The sequence below is a fragment of the Lygodium microphyllum genome, chromosome 6 (assembly GCF_053477565.2).
Source record: "Lygodium microphyllum isolate KBCC chromosome 6, Lygodium_microphyllum_v1.1.10, whole genome shotgun sequence".
Taxonomy (NCBI): Eukaryota; Viridiplantae; Streptophyta; class Polypodiopsida; order Schizaeales; family Lygodiaceae; genus Lygodium; species Lygodium microphyllum.
Window position 1 is genome coordinate 5,555,850 of NC_141140.1, and position 13,492 is coordinate 5,569,341.

Consider the following 13,492-nt stretch of genomic DNA (forward strand, 5'->3'; position numbering starts at 1 on the left):
GGAGATCGAGGATTGTAGGTGAGATTCAATAAGTTTGGATGCTTCGTTGAAGAGTTCCATAATGAGAGAACTAGCAGGGTGATTGCTCGTGGTAGAAAGAAAGGGAGATTGTTTGCTTTGGATGCAGGTACTCCAGTGATTCAAAATTCTATGTATGTTGAGAGAGGACATGAGAAAGATAAGGATGTGGAATTATGGCATAGAAGGATTGGTCATGTTAATTTGCAAAGATTGAAGCAAATGCAATCAAAACAGGTAGTCTGTGGTCTACCGCATTTTGGATATGTGAATTTTGATCATGCATGTGAGGCTTGTCAATTTGGCAAGAAGTCCAGATTGCCATTTCCAAAGAGGGGGAGAATAAGCAGCTATCCTTTGGAAATAATACACTCAGATATTTGAGGCCCATGTTAGAATGTTTCCATGAGTGGAAAATGTAGATTCTATATCACTTTCATTGATGATTTTAGCAGAATGACTTGGGTATACTTTATGCAGCATAAAAGTGAAGCATTTGAAAAGTTCTTGGAATTTAAATCTATGGCTGAAAAGCAGTTTGGATGCTACATAAAATGTTTGAGGTCAGATAATGGTGGAGAGTACATGTCATATGAGTTTTGTGACTTCTTGAGAGATCATGGTATCAAAAGGCAATTGACATGCAAGTACACACCTCAGCAAAATGGTGTGGCTGAAAGGAAGAATCGGATTATTGCTGAGGTTGTAAGGGTAATGATGAACCAAATGAACATGCCATTGTCATATTGGGCAAAAGCAGTGTACACTGCAGTTCACATTATGAATAGAACACCTACAGCCTTGGCTCCTAATATGTCACCATATGAGAGAATGTATGGTAGGACACCCACTGTTGCATACCTTAGAGTCTTTGGATGTATTTGTTATGTTCATGTTTCAGATGATTTGTGTAATATTTATGCACGAAATATTAATGACCCTAGACCCCTCACATCCCGCACAAGAGCAATTTCGAGTGATCTCCTGCAACAAAAAAAAACTTTGGGCTAAGTGCTCCCTCCACGTGCATCAACAAACACTAGCCCCGCATCATGTATAGGAAGCCATGGCTAAAAACCATAGCCCACACGGGAACACCTCTTCAAGGGGGAAAAGAGATAATAAATTAAGTGCAAATTTTTTTATTATTAAACCCCCCTCCCCTTCAGCCGTTGCATGACAGGGAGAGGGAGTATGAGTAATGTTGTGGAGGGGCATGGGGAGGAGGGCATGCACCCTGCCACGTGTGTGGCTACCCCACCCCCCCCTTCAAGCTATATGAACCCCCCCTCCCCAAGCTTGGGGAGAGAGAGGGGGATCGTGGAGCTGCTGCCATCGCCCTGTGGATCATGCTGCCCGCTCGCCACGCTGCCACGCTGCCAGGACTACTATGCTGCAACCAGGCTGCTGCGCCCATCGTCTTCATCGCCATCATCATCATCATTACCATCATCATTATCTTCACCATCAGCATCGTCATCATCTTTCTAATCATCACTCTCTCTCCACGTCATCCCTGTTTTCAGAAGCTTGGAAGCTTCTAATTTGAAAGCTTTCTATTGGAGCTTCTAAGCCAGGTTCACCTGTGCCTTCCTCGATTTTTTCAAAACCGTGTCTGCAAGGCCTAATTCCTGCGCAGAAGAGGAGAATCTTGGACAGTAGTACCCTCAAAGTGCGTAAGGGAGCTAAGGAAGATTCGTTGTATTGAAATCTACCGCATCAATGGCTCCTAAGCAAAAGGCGAGAGGAGCACATGCGGGAGCTTCCACCCTGAGTACGCGAGTGGACAACGCCCCGATTCTTAATACCCAGGTTCCTAAAATTAATTCCGCATGAAACGGATGCACTAGGCATGTTTAATTCTCGTAGGCAAGTTTAAATACATTTGGAAATTTATTTGCTCGCCGGATTTACAAAATTTAGTTGCATGTCGTGTTTTTGCAATTTCTTTCACTTCCATGGTCAAGGGTAGCTGTAAATTCTAAACATATGATGCATAAGTAAAAAGACGGAATTGTGCAAGGGCATCTTTGTTGCATCACACATAGGACAGGGCATATAACACATAGTGCATAGTTGTGACTCATGATTAAGGAAATCGTAGACGAACATTAAATGATGTCCGAGTTGTTGCAATACATGAAAAGGATTTATGAACCTTGCAAATTGCATGCGATGATAATTACATTTTAGGTTGGGATTAAGCACTAAATGAAGGATTAAATCAATGATGGACTCATGGCATTCACTCACACATGGAGTTCTTTTATCAAAGTTTGAATGCATCTTCATTAAAATATTAAAGCTTTGAATTCGATGAATCAACGTACGGTTTATAAGAGTTAGCTCTGAATGTCAATCCTTTATTTGCATAAAGGCAAAAAGGTTTATGTTCTCGAAATTGCATGGAATGATGCATCTCACCTATCTTGCAGTTACTTAAATCTTTTAGGGAAAAGTCTTGCAAATTTAGAAGAAAGTATTTGCATCTCTAAAAGGGAAGATCATCTTAAATCGTGGGTTGATTAGATCAATTAGGTAATTCGCGTAAATGAGTAGCCTATAAGAAATTTATGATTAGTTAGCATATGTTGGTCACCTCAATGCGCTAGGTAGGGTTAAGCTATGTTAAAATTTTTCCTAGTATCGCACTTAGGATGCCGATCTAATATTTCCAATCTCAAAGGTCCTACCCACATTCTTGAAATGTTAAGACTATCTAATCACCCGTGCAAGAACGATCTAGGGTTCTCACCCTAAGGATCAGTTAACCAAATGCTAGACTTCTGCAAGGAATCTAGGAACCCTAGGGCCAAAACATTTATTGGCCTAGTACGGTTAGATTTTGGATTGGGTCAATAGGATTCCCAAACCCTACAACTTGATCAAAGGTATTTGTAACGTGTCCCCCTGTCCGCTTGTAGGACGCGTCTTAGTAGCCCATTGGGAAGAGAAGAGAGTGTAGAAAGCGCCGCCTGGCACTCACAAGGAATGTCGTAGGGTTTGCGATCTAGGTTTTCCCGAGTCTGCCATGAAGCGGAAGCATTCCGTCCGTTTTCACTTAGGACCGACCTGAATCAGGGTTTTCCTAATGGTCAAGTTCCTATGAGGTAGCTAGCGATGATCCCCAGATGAACCACTTTGCGTAGAAACTTCAAAGTCAAAGCTGATTTATACTACACTTGGTTCAAGGATAATGGGAAACGAGAGGGATGTGAAGCTCGACCTCTCTGCCCATAAGGCATAGTCCCATTTTGTTTCCCTAAAACAGCATAAATCTAGTTCTATAGATTCTAGGTCATTGTTACCTCGATGTCAATTGCTTGGAGAAAAGTTCCCGGCCAACCTTGACACTCTTCCGTAGGACGGACCCAGGGTCACATCCATTGCACTTTCCTTGGGTTGCTTTAGTTATCTAATTGCCTACCACATTTAGTTTGACAAGCAAAAACTGCTTCCTTAATTAACCAATTAATCACTGGTTCCTTCACCTAACTAGGCACTAACATAGAAAAACAATGTCAAACAAGTTCCTTCTCAACATTTGATCTTTATTTATCAGTCTTTGGAATACATCAAATATCCAGCCCGAAGGCTATTCCAGCAATCCTCAGGGATCGCTATTCTAAGTTCCGCTCGTTGACTAGTATGCGAGCTTTGAGATCCCATCTCGAGTCACATCGGCCTCTTGTACAGGATCTGGAGGCAAGGGATTTACGGCCAGAGCCTCCCCTGGCACCCAAGCATCCTCCTACTCCAAGTAGCACCCACGGAGAGACCTCTCACGGCGGGTTCGGTCCATGTACCCGACGCGGCTAACAACCCCCTTGGATAGAGTTAGGTAGACAGTCGGAGGTAACTGATACTGCCTCTCCCTCCAAGATTTTAACCTGAAGCATTAGTTATTTTTCTGACATTAGTTCCTTGAGCAAGAAGTACAAACAATGCTCCTAAGTGTACAATCACAAGCATTCCAGTGGTCATTTGTACGGCCAACTGCTAAGGTGTAAATCCTTCTCTCTGAATACATCTAGTATTCGATCCGGGATCAATCGCGACTTGGCAAGATCCCCAAGGGTTTCGTAAGCTGAGTTGCTTGTTTACCCTTTTTCCTTGGGTTAGGGTTTATACCTTGTTGACCCAAATTGTCAATACATTAGGTTTTCTTATATTAAGATCAATAAATCCTGGGCAGCCTCGTCGCCCTAACTCGGTTGTTCAACTGCTTCCTTCGCAATTCGTAACTGCCCTAGCTTGGCAAATCAGCCCCAAGGAAGGGTGATGTAGCAGGATGACTACTCATAACACAATATTTGTGAGTTTGGAAATCTCCCAATTCCCATTTTTTGAGTACTAAAAAGGTGGAACCCGAATAACATGCCCATAAGTGGAGGATCGAATGCTAGGAGGAGAAGGAAGACGAAGAAAAGCGGAGGGAATTGCAGTGGATGAGGGGGACAACTATCAAAAGAGCTCTGAAGGTGATGATTAAAGGGACCATGATGAGGGAGACGAGAAGCGACGATCGAAGTAGAAGATCAATCAGCCTACTGTCATGTACTACTTGTCTAGCTCAACTATTATAGGCGAGGTATTAGCCGGAGAAGCACAGGAATAAAGATAAAGATGAAAAGCTTGCAAAAGGTGACATGACGAAGGAGAAAAGATTGGAGTGGTCTAAGTTGGGTCAGAGGGAAGGAAGATCGGGATTATGAAGAAGTAGACAAAAACTATAACTAAACGAAGTTGATAAAGAAGTAATGACGATGTCAATCCAACAAAACCTCCTCCGAAATTGTCGCTATTTCCAGAGAAGTGATTTGGTACATAATGGATAGAGGGAATTTGGATGCTCCATTGTTTCCATCATGTGGTCGACGAAGTGTTGTTATAGCTGCTGCTTTTTTTTTGGACTTTCAACTCTCAGCAAATGCTTTGGGTGATTCGACTGTCACTATAGCAAATGTTACTTCTCATGTTCCACCTGAAATTCCCCTTTCACCTAATGAGGAAAGACTGGTGAAGCTATTTGAGAGAACAACATACTCGGTGGTGAATGTATTTAATGTGACGTTACGTCCTCAAGTTAACTGATCGGCATCTGTTGAGGTTCCTGAAGGAAATGGTTCAGGAATTGTTTGGGATCGCAGTGGTCATATAGTAACCAACTATCATGTGATTGGAAGTGCTCTATCGAAAGATTTGAGCCTTGGTAAAGTGGTTGCACGAGTCATGCTTCCCACTTTTGACGGAACGCGAAACAATTTTGAAGCACAATTAATTGGGGCTAACAAGGCAAAAGATTTAGCTGTCTTGAAAATAGATGCACCTCCTGAGTTACTACAACCTATTACTGTAGGACAATCATCAAAAGTGAAAGTTGGGCAGCGATGCCTTGCAATAGGAAATCCATTTGGATTCGATCACACATGACTGTAGGCATAGTTAGTGGGCTGAACAGAGATATCTACAGCCAAACTGGTGTTGTCATTGAGGGGGGCATTCAAACAGATGCTGCTATCAATCCTGGAAACAGTGGTGAACCTTTGTTGGACTCTGGAGGAAGGCTAATTGGCATTAACACGGCCATTTTCACAAGAACATGAACTTCTGCTGGAGTAGGCTTCGCTATTCCTGCAGATGTGGTATCTAAACTAGTACCTCAACTGATGCTTTACAGCCTGGTGTTAATGTTGAAGCAGGCTCATTTGCTATGGTCCATGTGCAAACTGCTTTTAAGGAGATGTTGCAAGTTTTAACCAAACAGAGTGATATGTTGAGTTCACTTCTTCGATGTAAAGACAAGGATTGCCAAGATTTGGATATAATGGGACTGGAGCAGCTTTCATGCTTAAGCCGGTTGATTGTGGAGGATCATGAGTACTAATGGGTTGGTTATTTAGTGCCATATAATTGTGTTCTACATTTTTCAGCAGAATGCTTACTCCTTGGTTATTTTCAAGGACTCTCTCTCACTCTGAGGTAGAGTGGGATTGCAACTGAGGCTTTACTTCTGTAGGATCACATTGCCCATACTTGTTGCGATGTGTATAGCAAGAGTCTAGTTTTCAGCATACAGATTATCTTGGTGCTTCCTATACAGTACTGATCAGCAAACAACCTGCAGAGTGTTTCTTTCTGAAATAGCAAGAAGGGACGTGAAGGACTTCAGTTTTTGAGCAGCTAGTTTATAAATCAGATTTGTTTCCTTTATGAAGCTGAAGCTGTTGATGTTGAACAAGTTGATTATAGGGCCATTATCTGAAATTGAGGTGACCTTCTTTCAAATTGAATCGTGATCTTGCTTGATTGATCTTCTATCCTGAAATTAGTCAAGGTCCTCTGTGGTCGCGACTTTGCTTTTGAAAACCCTTCGACATCTTTGGTGAACTCGACGTGAAAGCGTCGCATTTAAATTTCAGGATGGGAGATACTTCAACATCCATTTCAGCGTCTTCTACGATTCCTGCTTTGTCCTCTACTTCAGCTCCATCATTGACTGCTGCTTCAAGTACTTCAACGAATGATTTAAAGCAGATTTTGCAGAATATGTCTATGTATATGCAGCTTCAAAATCAGTAGACACAATTGTATATGCATCAACAACAGTTGTCTCAGTAAAGACAACTATATTCGGAGCAAGAGAATGCAATCAGTGTGACTAAGGCAATTGAAGCAATTGAGAATGAAAAGAAACTATTTGATGGCTGTAATGTATCGGCTTATTTGATGGCCGTAATGTATCGGCTTATTTGAAGACATATGAGATCAAGATGGGATTTTTTGGAGTACCAACAGGACTTATGAGTAAATATTTCCTTCGCCTTGTCACACCCGCCTTGAGGGCAAAAGTGACTGATCTTTTCCTTCAAAATTCTCATTAGCAAGATTTTAAGAAGGCCTGAAAATAGGAGTATTTTCTTGAGGACTTTGGGATGGCTACATGGCGGTCATTCTGAGAGTGGGTCTACATGCCAATACATCATACGTTCAGAATTTGTAGCTATCCTTGACCATGGAAGTGCAAGTAATTGCAAATACACGACATGCAACTAACTTGTAGATCGAATGAGTAAATAAATTTCCTAATGCATTTAAACTTCCCTACAAGAATTAAAACATGCTTAATGCCTCTTTTCCATGCGGAAATATTTTTCGGAACCTGGGCATTAAGAATTGGGGTATTGTCCACTCTCATACTCGGGGTGGAAGCTCCCACGTGTGCTCCTCTTTCCTTTTGCTTAGGAGCCATTGACACAGTAGATTTCAACGCAGCGAATCTTCCTTGGCTTCCTTGCGCACTTCGAGGTTACTACTGTCCAAGATTCTCCTCTTTCGCGCAAGAATTAGGCCTTGCAAACACGGTTTTGAAAAAACCGAGGAAGGCACGGGTGAACTTGGCTTAGAAGCTCCAATAGAAGCTTCCAAATTAGAAGCTTCCAAGCTTTTGAAAACAGGGATGATGTGGAGCGAGAGTGATGATTGCGAAGATGACGACGATGTTGATAGTGAAGATAATGATGATGGTAATGATGATGATGATGCACCGCAGTCCCGTCGACGTTTCCACATGAAATATTAATGACCCTAGACCCCACACATCCCACGCAAGAGAAATTTCTAGTGATCTCCTGCAACAAAAAAAAACTTTGGGCTAAGTGCTCCCTTTGCGTGCATCAACAAACACCAGCCCCGCATCGTGTATAGGAAGCCGTGGCAAAAAACGGTAGCCCACGAGGGAACACCCCTTCAAGGGAAAAAAGAGATAATAAATTAAGTGCAAATTTTTTTATTATTAAACCCCCCTCCCCTTCAGCCATTGCATGGCGGGGAGAGGGAGTATGAGTAATGTTGTGGAGGGGCATGGGGAGGAGGGCATGCACCCTGCCACGTGTGTGGCTACCCCCCCCTTCAAGCTATATGAACCCCCCTCCCCAAGCTTGGGGAGAGAGAGGGGGATTGTGGATCTGCTGCCATCGCCTTGTGGATCGTGCTGCCCGCCCGCCACACTGCCACGCCACTAGGACTACTATGCTGCCGCCAGGCTGCTACGCCCATCATCTTCATCACCATCATCATCATCATTACCATCATCATTATCTTCACCATCAGCATCGTCATCATCTTCCCAATCATCACTCTCTCTCCACGTCATCCTTGTTTTCAGAAGCTTGGAAGCTTCTAATTTGGAAGCTTCTATAAGAGCTTCTAAGCCAGGTTCGCCCACCATGCCTTCCCCGGTTTTTTCAAAACTATGTTTGCAAGGCCTAATTCCTGCGTGAAAGAGGAGAATCTCGGACAGTAGTACCCCCGAAGTACGTAAGGGAGCCAAGGAAGATTCGCTGCGTCGAAATCTACCGCATCAATGGCTCCTAAGCAAAAGGTGAGAGGAGCACACGCGGGGGATTCCACCCCGAGTACGCGAGTGGACAACGCCCCAATTCTTAATGCCTAGGTTCCTAAAATTAATTCCCAATGAAAAGGATGCACTAGGCATGTTTAATTCTCGTAGGAAAGTTTAAATACATTGGGAAATTTATTTGCTCGCCCGATTTTCAAAATTTAGTTGCATGTCGTGTATTTGCAATTGCTTGCACTTCCATGGTCAAGGGTAGCTACAAATTCTAAACATATGATGCATAAGTAAAAAGACGGATTTGTGCAAGGGCATCTTTGTTGCATCACGCATAGGACAAGGAATATAACACATAGTGCATAGTTGTGACTCATGATTAAGGAAATCGTAGACGAACATTAAATGATGTCCAAGTTGTTGCAATACATGAAAAGGATTTATGAACCTTGCAAATTGCATGCGATGATAATTACATTTTAGGTTGGGATTAAGTGCTAAAGGAAGGATTAAATCAACTATGAACTCATGGCATTTGCTCACGCATGGAGTTCTTTTATCAAAGTTTGAATGCATCTTCATTAAAATATTAAAGCTTTGAGTTCGATGAATCAAGGTAGGGTTTATAAGAGTTAGCTCTGAATGTCAATCCTTTAGTTGCATAAAGGCAAAAAGGTTTATGTTCTCGAAATTGCATGGAATGATGCATCTCACCTATCTTGCAATTACTTAAATCTTTTAGGAAAAAGTACTCGCAAATTTAGAAGAAAGTATTTGCATCTCTAAAAGGGAAGATCATCTTAAATCGTGAGCTGGTTAGATCAATTAGGTAATTCGCATAAATGAGTAGCCTACATGAAATTCATGATTAGTTAGCATATGTTGGTCACCTCAATGCGCTAGGTAGGGTTAAGCTATGTTAAAATTCTACCTAGTATTGCACTTAGGATACCGATCTAATATTTCCGATCTCAAAGGTCCTACCCACATTCTTGAAATGTTAAGACTATCTAATCACCCGTGGAAGAACGATCTAGGGTTCTCACCCTAAGGATTAGTTGACCAAATGCTAGACTTCCGCAAGGAATCTAGGAACCCTAGGGCCAAAACGTTTATCAGCCTAGTACAGTTAGGTTTTGGATTGGGTCAATAGGATTCCCAAACCCTACAACTTGATCAAAGGTATTCTTTACCAAGGAATACCGTGTGATGAGAAAAATAATCCCACAAGTTGGTATTGACACCTATATCATGCAACGTCATATGATTTTGTGTCTAAATCACAAAATAGTATTGCGACTCCTTAGAACAAGTTTGGCAAGTTTTAAGTACAAGTCTAATTTTCTAGATGATGAGTAGTCATCCTGCTACATCACCTTTCCTTGGGGCTGATTTGCCAAGCTAGGGCAGTTACGAATTGCCAAGGAAGCAGTTGAACAACCAAGTTAGGGAGACGAAGTTGCCCAGGATTTATTGACCTTAATATAAGGAAACCTAAGGTATTGACAGTTTGGGTCAACAGGATATAAACCCTAACCCAAGGAAAAAGGGTAAACAAGCAACTCAGCTTAAGAAACCGTTGGGGATCTTGCCAAGTCGCGATTGATCCCAGATCGAATACTGGATGTATTCGGAGAGAATGATTGACACCTTAGCAGTTGGCCGTACAAACGACCACTGGAATGCTTGCGATTGTACACTTAGGAGCACTTTTGGTACTTCTTACTCAAGGAACTAATGCCGGAAAAATAACTATTACTTCAGGTTGAAAGCTTGGAGGGAGAGGCAGTATCAGCTACCTCCGACTATCTGCCTGACCCTATCCAAGGGGGGTGTTAGTTGCCCCAGGTACGTGGACCGAACCCGTCGCGAGAGGTCTCTCCGTGGGTGCTACTTGGAGTAGGAGGACGCTTGGGTTCCAGGGGAGGCTATGGCCATAAATCCCTTGCCTCCAGATCCTACACAAGAGGCCGACATGACTTGAGATGGGATCTCGAGGCCCGCATACTAGTCAACGGGCGGAACTTGAAATAGCGATCCCTGAGGATTGTTGGAATAGCCTTCGGGTTGGATATTTGATGTATTCCAAAGACTGATAAATAAAGATCAAATGTTGAGAAGGAACTTGTTTGACATTGTTTTTCTATGTCAGTGCCTAGGTTACGTGAAGGAACCAGTGATTAATTGGTTAATTAAGGAAGCTGCTTTTGCCTATCAAACTAAATGTGGTAGGTAATTAGATAACTAAAGCAACCCGAGGAAAGTGCGAATGTGACCCTGGGTCCGTCCTATGGAAGGGTGGTCCTGGTTGGCCGGGAACTTTTCTCAAAGGAATTGACAGCGAGGTAACAATGACCTAGAATCTATAGAACTAGAGTCCCGATTTATGTTGTTTCAGGGGAACAGAATGGGACTATGCCTTATGGGCAGAGAGGTCGAGCTTTGCATCCCTCTCATTTCCCATTCTCCTTGAACCAAGTGTAGTATAAATCCACTTTGACCCTAACGTTTCTGCGCAAAGTGGTTTGTCTAGGGCTCGTTGCTAGCTACCTCATAGGAACTTGACCATTAGGAAAACCCTAATTCAGGTCGGTCCTAAGTGGGAATGGCCGGAATGCTTCCGCTTCGTGGCAAACTCGGAAAGACCTAGATCGCAAACCCCGTGACATTCCTTGTGAGTGCCGAGCGGCGCTTTCTAGACTCTCTTCCCGATGGGCTACTAAGACATGTCCTACAAGCGGACAGGGGGACATGTTACAATTTGAGAAAGAAGATGGAAAACAAGGCTGCAAAAAGCATTTCCATTGGATATCCTGATGACAAGAAGGGATACAAATGCTATGATCCAGTGAGTAAGGAAGTATACATAAGAACGGATGTCAGATTCAGTGAATATGAATCATGGTACAAGCCCAAAATTGCAGTGGATGTTGATTCCTATGAAAGCAATGATGATAATGGCTATGGAAGGAAAATTTCAGCAAACAATAAGGCTGAAAATCAGCATGTGGAAGATGCTTCAAGACCTCAAGAGAATGTGGAAAGCAGTGGTAGCTAGAATCCATGGAGTGGTAGATTGAGAAATGCACAAAGGAGTGAAAAAGTTGCAAAAGGAAAGAGACATATGGTTGAAAGTTCAGAAGATGAATCTATAGATGACGAGTATGCCATTCTGCATTTTAAAACACCTGGCATTAGAAGTGCAGGAAAGTATGTGCCACCACATGCTAGATCAGATGAGACACATGGTAGTGCACCTCAATTGAGAAGGTCATAAAGGGTAAGGTATCTAGTTGATAAATTGACTTATAATGGGTTCATGAAGATACATTATGCATACATGGTTTCTTATGTGCAACATGTGGAGCCTACTTGCTTTGAAGAAGCAATAGAGATCAAAGAGTGGAGACAAGCAATGGATGAAGAGATGGATGCACTAAGGAAAAACAAGACTTGGGATTTGGTGAAACTACCTCATGGCAAGAATTCCATTGGATGTAAATGGGTTTATAAGGTCAAATGTAAGTCCGATGGTTCTCTTGAAAGATATAAAGCAAGGCTGGTTGCAAAAGGATATGCACAAACTTATGGTTTGGACTATGAAGAAACATTCAGTCCAATAACTAAAATGACGACAGTGAGATCGGTAATTGCTTTGGCTTCTATCTATGGTTGGAAGCTTTTTCAAATGGATGTGAAAAATGCATTTTTGAATGGCAACTTAGAAGAGGAAGTGTACATGGATCAACCAGAGGGCTATGTGGATCCAAAATACCCACATTATGTATGCAGGCTGAAGAAGGCTTTATATGGACTGAAGCAAGCACCAAGAGCATGGTGTGATAGAATCAGCAAATTCTTATGCAGTATGGGATTTCAGCAGAGTAAAGCTGACTATTCACTCTATGTGAGGCATACAAAAGATGGTATGGTTGTTGTGGTCATCTATATTGATGATTTGATTATTACAGGTACACTTGAGAAGGAGATTACTGAAGTCAAGCATGGGTTACATAAAGACTTTGATATAAAGGACCTTGGTTTGTTGAGATACTTCTTGGGTATTGAGGTTATTAACACACCTCATGGTATATGGCTGATACAAAGGCAATATGCATTGGAGATGTTGGAAAAATATGGCATGAAAGGATGCAAACCGGTTGATACACCATTGGATCAAAATGTTAAGTTGATGGATGATGGATCTTATGTTGAGGATGTTACTATGTTCAAAAAGATGGTTGGTGGTCTTATCTACTTGACCATTACAAGACCAGACTTGAGTTATGATGTTGGATTGATAAGTCAATTTATGTAGAAACCATGCAAATCACATTTGGATGTAGTGAGAAGAGTTCTTAGATATGTGAAGAAGACAACTGGATTTGTCTTGTTTTATGAAAAAGGAATCAAGCCTACATTGTTTGGATACTCAGATGTAGACTGGCTAGGTAGCTCTATGGATAGAAGATCTACTAGTGGCTATGAATTCTCATTTGGATCAGCCATGGTAAGTTGGAGCAGTAAGAACCAACCTACAGTTGCTCTATCAAGCACTAAAGCAGAGTATAGAGGCATTGCATTGGTAGCATGTGAGCACACATGATTGAGATTGATCTTATATGACATGGGGATAGAGATTGATGGTGGAGTCATTATGTATTGTGACGATGTTAGCAGCATTATGTTAGCAAAGAACCTAGTCTACCATGCAAGGACAAAACACATAGATTTCATTAGAGAAAAAGTCATTAATGGAGAGATTGACTTGGTCCATGTGAAAAAAAATGACCAAGTTGCTGATATCTTTACCAAAGCATTAGGTAAAGATAATTTTGAGTTCTTCAGGAGTGCACTTGGAGTCTTATGTGTGCAAGCTCATTCTAAGCTTGATGGGGAGTGTTGATAAATATGACATATCCTAAGTCATATCTTATGGTTGTATGTATCTAAAGTACAAGTGTATGTAAAGTGTCCTAAAATTTGGGGTATCTATCTTTTGAGGATAGCATTTTGTGGGTGTGAACTGTTAGAGAAATAGAGAAGAATAATGGAGGAGAAGAAGACATTGAGCTCTTGACTTCTCATATGATTCATCTCACGGACTCCCTCCACTTCGGT

At 41.9% G+C, this 13,492-nt stretch overlaps 1 pseudogene; it reads left to right on the forward strand.

The window, feature by feature from the left end:
• Positions 1-4,848: 4,848 nt before the first annotated feature.
• On the forward strand, positions 4,849-5,690 carry LOC148034264 (protease Do-like 8, chloroplastic pseudogene; annotated as a pseudogene).
• The last annotated feature ends 7,802 nt before the right edge of the window (positions 5,691-13,492 follow it).